We start from the raw sequence: 12,073 nt of genomic DNA, 5'->3' as shown, positions 1-12,073 counted from the left end.
TGTGCAACAAGATAACATCAGCATTCTGATGATACCGATGAATAGAAGACCTCCCCAACAACTCATTTTGGTATTACACAGGAGGGGAGAAAGGTGAGCCTTGAGACATGCTGCACATCAGGGGCTCTGGGCCCAACTTCTACCCTTCTACCAATATGATTAAAACTAAAATTGACCATGGAGGAGGTAGGAGAACCACCTCAACATCATGTCTCCCTTCCCAATTCCTACAATGGGTCCACAAGGATACTAGCACTGATGAGATCAAAAGCTGCTGAGATCTAGGAAGGTCAGGGTGGCAGGACCAACCACATCTTAGCTCCCACTTTCCTTATCATCATGAATAAGTGCAAGCAATCAAATCCCAGTGCTATAGAACTCTTCTGGATCCATTAGGATCTGGAATGGATAGGGTTCTATCCTCCAGCAGAGGATAGCAGTACTAAATCAAAAAGTAATCTGGCTATGACAAAGGACTGATAGTGAAATCCTTTAGATTTCATCACAACTGCCCCGAGGCAAAAAAAAAAAAACCAAACAAACCCAAAACTAATGTGTAACCTCCAGTATGCATCAGGTCCTTGACAATTTGGGACAGATCTGTAGTTGTCATGGTTGCCAGGATGTCATGGGCCGTCCCAGATCAATGTTACCCAACCTTAAGAGCCCCATTTGTGTCAAAGCTTCATGCCAAACCCTATTAAACCCCATGTTCCAGATCCTTTCCATTAATGTCATCTTGTTGGACCTCTGTAGCAGCACCAACTTGTATGGAACAGTATCCAACTGGAGACTAGGATAGAGACCAGGATGCCTTGACCATGTTATCTTTTCATAAAGACTAAGGGAATATTGTGCAATGGGATCCAAATTGGTCTCCCAAAATATCCTCTCAATACACACCCAATATACATGGTGATAGGTTTCTTTCTAGCAAAGGAAGGCCATTTCCTCAACCACTGATTTATGCCAGTTATGGTTTTATCCTGTCATTTTTATGACAATATAATTTTTTTCTTTACTTTCACTATTGTGACACATCAACAATCAATGACATTATTATGCTATAATGACTTTAAAATCTATGTCAGAGATGGATATCCTGCAAAGAACTAATTTCAAAAGCTGTTCTTAATTGATCCCCATAAGATATTTTTTATTACATCAATAGAACTGTTTGCAATAGTTGCTCATCCTATCAGTTGGACCAATTTCACCATCTTAGGATTTTGACCAAATTTGTGGAGATCTTTCTTGACTTTCTTCTTGTTCAGGGACATCCTGATAAGGCTAGCCATAAATATTTTTTTCTTTGTAGCATTTTTCTACAAGTGCAGGGTCCACTTTTTTGGATGTACCTAATGCTGATCCTTTGCTTATGATAGGAATTTGACTTTTTGGTTTGTTGACTGAGGCTGACATCATGGGATGAGAATATGTGACTGGTCTGAAGACACCCAGTATTGTGGCCTACCAGCAGCCAGAAGAGCTGGTGCCAGAATCAGAAGAAGTGGGGAGGAACAAGTCCTGGAGTCTGGTGAAGACTCTGATGGGTGCTCTGCATCTGAGGAGGAGATGTGGCCAGGGCTGTCTGACAGCTATCAGCTGCCTTTGGAGTCAGAAATCAGTGGGACAGAAGAACAGCTGGAGCCTGTTCCCAATATGCACATGCACAGAACTGCCAGGAGAAGGGAACAGTTAAGGAACAAGGGTCAACTTAGGAGTAAAGGCACAGATGGACAGTGTTATTGTACGCTGCAGTAGCATACAATAATGCTGTACATAGAAGCACAGGACATACCCATTTTAAGGCTGTATATGGAATGGATTTCGTAGCTGTACCTGAATTACCTGAGACGACAGACAACCCTACCACTGCTACCACCTGGTCTACGAAGATCACAGAAACTTGGAAAAATGTACATGAAGCTATCCATAAGGCATTTAAAGCTTATAAGACACATGCCAATAAGAAACGGAGTGACTACCTACCATTTCAAATAGGAAATTTAGTATATTTGTCCACCAAATATCTGAAGTTGAGTGTCCCATGTAAAAAGTTGGGCCCCAAATATATAGGACCTTTTACCATAAGCCGGGTGATTAATCCTGTTATGGTACAGTTGAACTTACTGCCACGGTTCAAAAAAGTCCACCCAGTATTCCATATTAGTCTCATTAAACCCGGAAGACATAATCCCAATGATCGTTACCTGGTCCAGTGAAGGCAGATCATTATGAGATAGAGACTATTCTTGATTCACGGATATATAAAGGTGGTCTACAATATTTAGTAAAATGGAAGGGATATCCTTTAGATGAGGCATCATGGGTTGGCCACATTGATGTTAATATCTGTTAGGATATGTGCCGAGTAACCCTTGTATAAAAAGGATATGCACACGGAAATGGTTTTATGAGAACAGTTATGAAGAAATATACAGCCACACAGAGTTGAACAAGTTGTATTAATGTTTACTTGAAGAAATAGCACAGTCCAATAAACAGTCCATGTCATACACATTTTTAACAGTCCAGAAATATCCAGTTATAAAGTCTTCTTACCAGTTTCATGTCTTTTACAGCAGACAAATATCAAACCATAATACAACAGATAATTTTCGATACCAACAGAATATCAAAATAAACAGGGTTAGTCAGTATTAGTCCGTAGTCAGACAGTATCAGTATAAAGAGAGACCATCAGTGAAAAAGAGAAAGAGAAATTAAACCATGATCTATAGCTCCCTCTTATGGCAACTTGTAGCATAATTAACCAACCAGAACATAGCATGATACATTGCAGTATTTTTCCTTAAAGCTACAAAACATATATATTTGTAGTTTATATATTGTCAACCCAACTACGTTATTTACATATACATAACAATATATTCAACGGAAGTTCCATCAATGGTACCCTGGGAAACCCATGGGAGGGGACATGAACCACTATGGCGATAATTAATCCCTTTTTATTGCTTTAAAGGCGGATCTAGAGGGATAGAGGGGTCTGCCTGTCGGGCTCCGAGTGTCAGCTCCGAATACGCCTTGCAGCAAGTCAGCCATGTCACCTTATCTCTGCTGCTGCTGGATCTGTATTTCTGCTTGTGTAGTGGCTGATGGCTTTGGAATGACTCAGCAGAGCTGAGGATGGATTCTGCAACAACTGCGGGGATGGAGGATGGATTCTGAAGCAACTATGGGGCTGCTGGCTCTTCTCATGTATTGAGAATGAGCGCATACAGGGAGACATATTTGAGAGTAGTGTTTGAATAATACACATACACAGCACAATGATACACTGTACAGTAAATGTAGGTTTTTACTTCCAGAAATGTTAAGCAAAGTCCAAAATAAGCAGTCCAAAGTCATTCACAGGTAAATCAGTTAGTTTTTCAATCCAGGGACAAAGTCCAGTGTCAAAAACAGTTCAGTATCAGACTTACATAAAATCCAGGAATAGCAGTCAATTAGGAAAAATGGAATAGCAATACTCTCCAACAGAAGGAAACAGAGACTGACTCACACTCTCTTCGGAGACTAAGACTAAACAAACCAGGTTTCTGGCTCCATCTTATGGCCGTTTGAGAAACCACACCTAATTAGATTTTTTTCATTTCCTTAAAGATAGTTTTAAAATGTTTATCCTGGTTTACATATTTCTAACCCAAATACCTGTTAGGTGACTTATATTCCTAACAGTGCATATTGTTAAAGGGGGGTGGGGCACATATCAGTGGTAATTAAGCCTTAGGTTAAAACATGGTGAAGGTGGCACCAGGTGGGGATCAGTTAGTGAGGGTCAGAATAGAGTAGGGATGTAGACATGTTATAGGGTTAATAGTATTTAGGGATAATGGGTTAGGCGTGGCCAGAATTAGAACTGCATATAGGCCGGGTGCGATGGTGTGTATGTCATGATAATGGTAATAAAAGGAAAGGGAGAAAACTCAAACCCAACTCTAACCTTGCCTGGCTTTTAGCCTTTCTTGTCAGAGAAGAGTATTTGTGCTGTCCAGCCAGTGTATAGGAATTGGATAGTTCATTAGCAGTTGTGAGCTGTCCCCTTAAGGGAATGCATCATGGTAAATGTAGTTAAGGTATCCTGGGAAATGTAGTTCATGTCACGTGACCACATCCGTAATCCTGATTGGTCACTAAATTGACCCCCGATGGGTTGGAGGAGGTTTCCTCACTCTTAGCTGAACTCACAGACTCATGGTAGCTGTTCTACTTCTACCGCTATGAGATGGGAGAAAAGGGATAGGAGATAACCATCTACAAGACAGATATGCAAAGGATTGGTCATTAAAGAAGAACTTTGTCACAAATGTGAGTTATGAGGATACCTGATGAACCAATAATAAAGACTTTGTATGTATGTTTTGTTGAGTTTATCTATCTGCATCTGTACAGAAGACAAAATCTACCACTGTACAGAATACAGAACAGTATTTGTTGTTTGCTGAGCTAATGAATAAACCACCATTGCACTACAAAGGAGCTAGAGTTTATATTCATTTCAGGACAAATCTTCAATACTCAAGGACTGGCTGAGAGAGGGAATAAAGAGGAGTGAGAGGGGAGTGGGGTTTTGCAGGAGACAATTAGTTCATTTAATTAGTGTGAAGATTTGTTAATGACTCCCAGAGACTCCTTGCCAAGTATTTTCTTGTATAGCGTTATGCTTGGAAGCTATCAGCCTGGCAGCTCTCCAAGCCTGATAAGGTCTGATAAGGTATAATTCCTGATAAGGTATAATTCACCCTTGAAAGACTGTTTGCCGGGAGTTTGCTGGATGTGAATGGTAGGAATTCACATTAACCTAATAAAAAGGGTTTTTGTCGGGCCAAGGAGTCTGCTTTGTGATTTTGTGAGGCCTAGGTCAGAACACCCAGCCAGTTTCATGGCTAAGGCAGGAGTCTGGTTTCTAGGGAACCTTGGTAACCTTAGCCTCTCAACCACACCGGCTCTCATGAAAACAAAGCAATGTAGCTTGGTCCTTGTGCTCCTGGGAAAAAGATGGACAGGTATTCTTACAACCTTGCATGCTTCAATAAATATTTTTTATTTTAAAACTGAAATACTTTGTAGTCCTAACAACTATGATTCAGAATGCAAAAATAACTATAAAGCATTTGATTTAGATGCACTGCACAGTGGACAGAATGCAGCATTGCAGGCTAACTCTGCTCACTGCCAGCTAACTGGCTAGCACTAGCACTTAGACATATACTGCTCCATAGTGCTTTACAACCCTCTCTAAATGGTTTACAGAGTCAGCCTATCGCCCCCAACAATCTGGGTCCTCATTTTACTGATCTCGGAAGGATGGAAGGCTGAGTCAACCTTGAGTCTGGTGAGATTCGAACTGCCAAATTGCAGGCAATCAGCAAAAGTAGCCTACAGTACTGCATTCTAACCACTGTGCCACCATGGCTCAAGGTTGACTCAGCCTTCTATCCTTCCAAGGTCAGTAAAATGAGGACCCAGATTGTTGGGGGCAATAGGCTGACTCTGTAAACAATTTAGAGAAGGCTGTAAAGCACTGTGAAGTAGTATATAAGCCTAAGTGCTATTACTATGCACTGTCTGCTATATGAAGCGGTATAAGTGCTATTGTTATTTATTTCTTGACTGTTAACTGTTAACTACACTAACATTGTACTAAAAAGAAATCTGTGCCACTCCTCTCAGACTGTGTCCCTTGCTTGAACATTTGTAATGCACTTTTAAAGTACCTGCCTCTAAAGAAACTGAAAATTGTCATATAATTAATTTCTATTCTCTTTATCTTCAAGGCATCTCCTCCAGCAAAGTCTTAGAGTAAAAATTTGTTTTCCCAAGCCTCTCCCTTCCCACTTATAACAAAGGAGTTTAGGTTTTACCTTCTATCAAAAGGCTGGTTTCCCTTGTCAGTTTGTTAATTCCATAAGGGAGGGAGAGTGACTTCCCCTTTTCGTCACTTTTCTTCGCAGCTGAAAACATCAATCGGGAACATTATAGCTTCCAAGTCATTACTTTCCCAGGTGTTAAATATATCCTTAAGGTCCCAGTTCGACCAAGAAAAAACTTTCTTTAAAAAAAAAAACTCCTTCTCCCTCCTGCGCATTCTTTATCCAATTGCCGGCTTCATTATGGTGGCCATAAAAGACCACCGCTGCACCGTCTTGAGAGAAGGGGGTTATTGCCGGCTGGGGGGGGGGGTTGCGATGCCCCTCACCCCCGCCCGGATCCCCCCTATCTTCAGCTGCCCCAACAGGGCAGCCTTAGCCTCCAAATCCGTCAGGATCGGAGGCACCAAGGCGGCTAGCACAGCAGGGATCGCAGAGAAGGCGAATCCCTGCTGTCACCGAAGCCGACAACCGGATTGGACATTTTTTCTTTCCCTAATTTGACTTCACCCCTAGAAGAGAAATTGTAAAAAGAAGAAGCTTGTACTCTGCCTGGACTGTTTGATGACTGTGGGACTTTGGGACTTTTGGGAACTGTTTTAAGTTTGGAAATAATTGATTGGTTTAAGAAGAGGATACAGAAAGAGAAGAAGAAACAGTTTAAAATGGCTCTATCTCTTGATGAACTAAAAAAACAATATTTAAAAATAAAGAAAGAAGGCAAAGATGTTATGGGAGAAGCCCTTTGTTTCCTAGATATGGCGCTTGTCATGTGTCAGCAAATTAAACAACAGCTGCAAGAAGCCGAGGAAGAAGAAGCCATTTTTAATGAACTAAACGGTGTGACTAAGAAAGAAAGGAGAAAGAGAGGAGCGAAAAGGAAGGACTTAAGAAATAAAAAAATGATTATGAAAGACAAAAAGAAGATGCAAAAACAACAGAATGCTAGAAAGCAAAAGGAAAGAGGAATGCAACAGAAAGGGGAAATTAAGAAGGCAGAGGTTTGGAGAGGAGGGGGTAAAAAGTTTAGGCAGGCTAAGAAGGAAAGGGAAAAGGGGGAAAAAGTTACAAAAGTATAAGACAAGATGGAGAAAAGGAAATTTTTTTCAGGGATAATGGGTAATATATGGGATTTTTTTTTTTAAAAAAGGGGGATTCTGCAAAGTACACATGAGTATTGTAATAGTGGTATTTGTATTATAAGTAGATAACCAGAACTTTTAAAGATCTAATAAAAGACTAAAACATCAAGGTATAACTTTAAAAGGTTTAATAATGAATGATAATAAGTTTTAATAAAATACTAAAGGGAATGTTTAAAATATTAGTTTGAATATAGAGTTTAATGGATTAATGTGTTGATTGTTATGGATTTATTATTGTAGTATTGGTTTTTGAAATAGTAGAATGTACTAAGCAGAATCTGATTGGGATTTAGGTGTTATTTTAAATTTTAACTTAGGGGAATGATAGAAAGGCATCATACTCCGATTAGTGATTCCAGGGGAAACTATTCTTTCTTAAATTGGAAATGAGACAGATGTAAATGGAGAAATGGACAAAAGATATAAAAATATTTTTTTAAAAAAGCAAGATTAAATATATAAAACAGAATAAAGATGAGGCAAAAGTGGAGAGGAGTTATATAATAGATATAGAATGGTAAATAAGATGGGTAATGGTATATAAGAAGAGCGTGAATTCAATTGAGTCCATACAAAAAGAGGTAATCTGGGGCCAAGTTACTTTCTAGAAGAAAGTTTTTATGTTTTTATGTCTATGTTTTATGTGTGTGTGTTTAATTAAGAATTAAATAATAAAATCTCGGAGGAAGACTAGATGAGAATAATTATAAACAAGCCAGAGGAAAATATAAAGTTGATGACTGGATAGCAGATAAATCAGAAAGGAAATATGATTGAATAATGATTAAAGAGAAACAATGTGGAATTTGGTAAAGGGAATTTACGTGTTTATATGGAAATGGGATAAATTATAAGTATGTGATATAAAGCAATATGTTACCTGCCTTGTAAGGATCTACAATGGAAAGAGGTTTTATGTTTTTAATGTTTAATGGTGTTTTGTTTTGTTCGTTTGTTTGTAAAATCAATAAAACTTGTTTAAAAAAAAAAAAGAAACTGAAAATTGTGCCAGAGGTAATGCTCTGTGGCCCACCTAGACTCTTTTACTTGTTAATGTACATTGTCTAACAATTAACTTGGGACCAAATTCAGGCTTCTCTACTTGCTAAGACTGAAATTCCAGGTAAAGGTTCGGCATTATTTCAGTTGACTGCAAATAAAAATAGTTGTTTGGAAATAACATTGAATATTACAACCTCCCAGAGAGTTCTCCTATACAGCTGCCTTATTATCGAGAGCACAACATATGGAAATAGACAATGGAAGTAGGGATAAAACTGAGAGGTGGGGCACATATTTTACCTGCGGAACGGAAGGAGACCTTTTCTCAGCCAGCTGAATTTTTGTCAGAGAAAGGATCTTTCTATTCATTTTCCCACTAGCAATTTATAGCATCTCATAATTTATAGCATCTCATGGAGTCACCCAACCATCATTGTGCCAAAAAGAAAAGAAAAGAAAATGAAGACAGGGCTTATATCATTTCAGTGTATGTGAAAACACTATAAATCACAGAGGAGGAATGGCTTATATCTCCAACCTTAGAGAACAACTGCCAATAGAGTAGTAGATTTTTTTAAACTACTATAATAAACAATATGTTTACTGGTGTAACTAATCAAACAAAACATTGATAGCAGTACTTTGACCCCATTTACTTTGTGAGCAGATAACTCACAAGGAAACCCGCAAGATCTTCTGCAGAAATGCTGCCCCTTTTCCAATTTTCATGAGGCTCCAGGGTTGCTTCTTTCTTCTTTCCAGAGCATGTAACAGAGAGAGGCACATGTGCAGCTATTAATCTTCAAAGCAAATAATCCTAAATCACCTTGAGCAGGATGCCTCTCCTGTCATTCTAAAACAAGCATGTGGGAAGAAAACAGCCCGAGAGGCTTCCAAAAAGCACATTTTCAGCTGTCATTGCTTATATGGGAACAAATGTTTTTGTCTGCTGCAGCGAAAAGGAACTGAAGTAGTCTATTTGTTATATTCATTTGTTCAAGTCTACACTTTCAACCTGCATCAGCGTACCTGGACCAAGCTATGCCATATTTAACCACTGCATCAGCTTTTAGAATAAAAAATAGATGCATGCTGTGGCTTGGGATGTACATGAGGAGATAAATGACAGGTGCAGAGAGAAGTTCACGGGGAAGGCATTTCACAGGCTGATAAGTTAGTTTCCCACAGATTTTAGTAGACAGTCTGTTTTGCGCTTTTTGATTAAAGAGTGTTCAGTGTGTTGGCTATAAAAGCTTTACAAGCTCACCCCCTGCACAGACATGCCATACCATGCCAGAACATTGCATACATACCTGGTGTGTGTCCCAGGGAGCACTGCATGTTTACACCTGCAAGTATTTAATAAAAATCGTGATGGTTACATTAACTTTCAGTTCTTTTTCTGGGATGAGATCAACAGGAGAGGAGAGAAAGCTGAACCATGGCTGAGACCAGCATAGTAGAAGGAGCAGAACATGATGTCCATTATGCTCCAAGTCTCATGGATATTGGTCCCTGGAAAGCATTTACATTTGGATTTGCTTGTGGGGAAACAATCAGCAAACACCAAATAGAAGGCTTCTTGCTGGAATATCAGATGTGCAGATGTGCCACCCCACTTTTCTGCAATTTCTGTAAATTTAGATCAGGCTCTTTTCAGACACAAAAACCTCCGAAATAAGGTAGAAGACTAAAGGTTGTTGTTTTAAAACCACTGAAATGGGAGTAGATCCTGGATCCTGATGCAGGTTGACTGGATATGTATTCCTTCTTTCCAACTCTTGCTTTATCATAGCCTGTGGTGATCTGAGTCAAACCTTTCACAAAGTAACCAACCGGCAAGCCATGCATAGAACATCCGTTTATACAATTCCCAATTGCAGTCAGTCAGTGGGTGCATTCTCACCTCATGCCACCCCTGGTTTGGTTTTCTGCAACTTAGCCTATTGGGTAAACCTAGCTTCTTTATGATTAATCTAGTGTACTACCTCAAAAGCATGTTAATATTCGATAATTAGGTAGTGTGTCATGTGAAAGTAACCTTTTCAATTGCGACAGGACTGGCCAAGTTTTTTTTTCTGAATAGCAGTTCTAGATATCATTCTAGAAAGCAGTTCTAGAAATAGTGAGTGCTCCATCACTGGAAGATTTAAGAAGAGACTAGACAGTCACTTATTTGAAATGGTATAGGGTCTCCTGCTTGAGCAAGGGGCTGGACTAGAAGACCTCCAAGGTCCCTTGCTGTTCTGTTCTGTTCTGTTCTGTTCTGCCCTATTCTATTCTATTCCCTATTCTCTTTTCTCTTCTCTTCTCTATTCTATTCTATTCTGTTCTCTATTATTTTCTATTTTCTATTCTATTCTATTCTATTCTATTCTAGTCTTTATTCTCTTCTCTATTCTCTTCTCTATTCTCTTCTTTTCTATTCTTTATTCTCTTCTCTTCTCTAATATTTTCTATTTTCTATTCTATTCTATTCTCTATTCTATTCTCTATTCTAGTCTCTATTCTAGTCTCTATTATTTTCTATTTTCTATTCTATTCTACTCTATTATATATTCTATTCTCCTATTCTATTCTATTCTCTATTCTATTCTATTCTCTATTCTATTCTATTCTCTATTTTCTATTTTCTATTCTACTCTTTTATACAGGTGAAACTCAAAAAATTAGAATATCGTGCAAAAGTTCATTTATTTCAGTAATGCAACTTAAAAGATGAACCTAATATATGAGATAGACCCATTACATGCAAAGCAAGATAGTTCAAGCCGTGATGTGTCATAATTGAGATGATTATGGCTTACAGCTCATGAAAACCCCAAATCCACAATCTCAGAAAATTAGAATATTGTGAAAAGGTTCAATATTCTCGGCTCAAAGTGTCCCACTCTCATCAACTAATTAAGCCATAACACCTACAAAGGGTTCCTGAGTCTTTAAATGGTCTCTCAGTCTGGTTCAGTAGGACTCACAATCATGGGAAAGACTGCTGACCTGACAGTTATGCAGAAAACCATCATTGACACCCTCCAAAAGGAGGGAAAGCCTCAAAAGATAATTGCAAAAGAAGTTGGATGTTCCCAAAGTGCTGTATCAAAGCACATTGATAGAAAGTTATGTAGAAGGGAAAGTGTGGAAGAAAAAGGTGCACAAGCAGCGGGGATGACCGCAGCCTGGAGAGGATTGTCAGGAAAAGGCCATTCAAAAGTGTTGGGGACCTTCACAAGGAGTGGACTGAAGCTGGAGTCAGTGCATCAAGAGCCACCACACACAGATGGATCCTGGACATGGGCTTCAAATGTCATATTTCCTCTTGTCAAGCCGCTCCTGAACAATAAACAATATCAGAAGCGTCTTACCTGGGCTAAAGAAACACAGAACTGGTCTGTTGCTCAGTGGTCCAAAGTCCTCTTTTCTGTTGAGAACAACTATTGCATCTCATTTGGAAACCAAGGACCCAGAGTCTGGAGGAAGAATGGAGAGGCACACACTGCAAGAGGCTTGAAGTCCAGTGTGAAGTTTCTACAGTCTGTGTTGATTTGGGGAGCCATGTCATCTGCTGGTGTTGGTCCACTGTGCTTCATTAAGTCCAGGGTCAACACAGCCGTCTATCAGCAGATTTTGGAGCACTTCATGCTTCCTTCCACAGATGAGCTTTATGGGGATGCTGACTTCATTTTCCAGCAGGACTTGGCACTTGCCCACACTGCCAAAAGCACCAAAACCTGGTTCCATGACCGTGGGATTACTGTGCTTGATTGGCCAGCAAACTCGCCTGACCTGAACCCCATAGAGAACCTATGGGGCATTGCCAAGAGAAAGATAAGAGACATGGGACTGAGCAATGCAGAAGAGCTGAAGGCTGCTATTGAAGCACTCTGGACTTCCATAACACCTCAGCAGTGCTACAGGCTGATAGCTTCCATGCCATGCCGCATTGAGGCAGTAATTGCTGCAAAAGGGGCCCAAACCAAGTACTGAGTACATATACATGCTTATGCTTTTCAGAGGTCTGATATTGTTCCA

The 12,073-nt window shown here is 39.5% G+C and overlaps 1 protein-coding gene across 2 annotated transcripts in view; it reads right to left on the bottom strand.

Moving 5' to 3' along the window:
- Positions 1–12,073, bottom strand: part of LOC113441533 (cGMP-dependent protein kinase 2-like) — a 67,511-nt gene that overhangs the window by 54,701 nt on the left and 737 nt on the right. The window lies entirely within an intron of this gene.

This window comes from Pseudonaja textilis, chromosome 1 (genome assembly GCF_049901715.1).
Source record: "Pseudonaja textilis isolate UNSWEBS1 chromosome 1, rPseTex1.2, whole genome shotgun sequence".
NCBI lineage: Eukaryota > Metazoa > Chordata > Lepidosauria > Squamata > Elapidae > Pseudonaja > Pseudonaja textilis.
This window is presented reverse-complemented; position numbering and strand designations above follow the sequence as displayed.